General features: G+C 36.2%; 1 long non-coding RNA gene across 1 annotated transcript; it reads right to left on the bottom strand.

The window, feature by feature from the left end:
• Positions 1-1244: 1244 nt before the first annotated feature.
• On the bottom strand, positions 1245-1658 carry LOC107573701 (uncharacterized). The gene is made up of 3 exons (XR_001607553.1): positions 1607-1658; positions 1479-1533; positions 1245-1333 (listed from the first exon to the last, which is right to left on the bottom strand). It is a non-coding gene; the product is annotated as an uncharacterized lncRNA (long non-coding RNA).
• Positions 1659-2045: the final 387 nt, after the last annotated feature.

The following is a 2045-nucleotide window of genomic DNA, read 5'->3' as shown; positions in this document are numbered from 1 at the left end:
TGAACATTGAGATGAACAGAAGATATTTCTCATGTCAGGAATCATGTGTTTTATGAGCTTCATCTATAGAAATATTCATCAGTTTGCATGGAAGTACGAGTGTGTGTGTCTTACCGTGTTGAAGCTCATCAGATCAGCAGCAGCTAAATGACTGACTCTTTTAACACAGATAACAGATATCTGTAGCTTTGCTGGCTTTGTGTGGTTAACACTGTTTTAATGCCCAGCAGCGGAAATAGCTGAAGGTCCCTCCATCAACAGGAACATAACATCACTGAACTCAAACTAACTAAACATCACAAGAAAATAGACATTTAAGTTAATTTGAGCACATTTACAAAAGGTGTTTAGAGAAAAGGACTGTAACCAGACTTTAGCTTTAATATAAGCTAGAGTTTTTGTCCATTACATTTATATTCTCTTAAAGCGAATCGCCAATTAAACAACTCAAAGCCATCCTAAGTAAAAAGCCATATGTACAATAAAATAATGTTAATTATTTTTCACATTCTACTCATTCAAATCTCTTTTGGATACATATTTGGTTAAATGTTTTTTTTTTTTTTTTTTTATTTTTCTTTTATTTGCTGAAGCCCAGATGAGTTTGTATTACTTCATGAATATCCGAGGAGGCTGACAGCATAAACTCCTCCCTTTACGAAACTGACCAATCAGAACTGATATTCACATGACGTAACGTCCTTTACGCCTGAAGCAGAAAACACAAGCAACTAATAATGAGGTAAGAAGACAAAGCAAACAGAGACTGAAGAAACCAGAGGAGATGCTGAATAGATGCGTTCAGAATTATAATACTAACACATGAAGGACTTTAAACACAGTACAGTATAAACACCATACACATGAAGATGAGTAATAGTGATTTACAGCTGATGCACATCCGTGTTGATGTCAGGAGCAGAGATGCTGACCTCTGGTGCTAGTTTGAGGATTTGAGGGAAACACAAATACAGAATAACAGAAACTGATCATATTGAGCACTTTGACATCATAAAATAATACATTGTCCATTGTGAGGTGCAAAATTATGACTTTGTTCAGTATATCAGGGTAAAATTATCAATTAAAACAGGAATATGCTGTAAAATAAGAAAACAGTGAGCTTGTATAATTTTAACATTATATATTTACACGACAAGCTTTTAACGTTAATTTTATTCCACTGTTACATCACGTATTTAAGCAACAAGAAAATTAAATGCTTCATCAACGCTTCACTAATGACAGCTGTCAATCATGTGTGGCTCCGCCCACAGAGCTCAGGATTGGTTCCTTTGTGCTCCGCCTCTCACTGCAGCATCTTCCTGTTGATCTGAAGAAACAACAAGAAGAAGAACGACTGACTGAAGTTCATCAACAACATTATAAACCTTCCACACGCTTCATAAAGCAATCAAACTAGAACTGAAGAGAGTTGTATTGATTATATGGAGAGGAGCTGCAGTTCAGACACTTACTGATGGATTCTCATGTTTAGGATCAAGAGTCTTCAGGAGGTCTGGGACGAACGGTCTGTGTGGAAGACAGCGAGAGATCGGTCATGTGATCATCTGTGATGATGATCTGACTTTGACGTCTCACTTACTGTGAGTGTGTCGTACAGGTCAGAGGTCGTGGACTTGAGCTCAAGAGCTGTAAATGTGTCTTCACTGGGATCAGACATCTACAGCGACAGAAGGAGATGAGTTCATGTTTATAATCTGATAGAGTAACTGCACTGACTTTAATATTTAGATGAACTGTTGACTGGATGCAGAGCTATAGAATCAGGTGTCCTGTACTCTTCATATCTCTGTATGGCTCATAGCGGCTGTAGGAAACATCTCTACATGCAGAAACACACTGTAAATAACGGTGATCATCTCACCGCAGACGCCTTCATAGCAGATCTTCTGTTCATCCTTTTAGTAAGACTGTCAGAAGAAAGATGAATAAACAGCATATTTAAAGAGTTTCATATATATATATATACTGTATATATATATATATATATATATATATATATATATATATATATATATATA

The sequence above is a fragment of the Sinocyclocheilus grahami genome, unplaced genomic scaffold (genome assembly GCF_001515645.1).
Source record: "Sinocyclocheilus grahami isolate Dianchi unplaced genomic scaffold, SAMN03320097.WGS_v1.1 scaffold2010.1, whole genome shotgun sequence".
Taxonomy (NCBI): Eukaryota; Metazoa; Chordata; class Actinopteri; order Cypriniformes; family Cyprinidae; genus Sinocyclocheilus; species Sinocyclocheilus grahami.
Note: the sequence above shows the minus strand (reverse complement) of the source record. Positions and strands in the feature narration are given on the sequence as shown.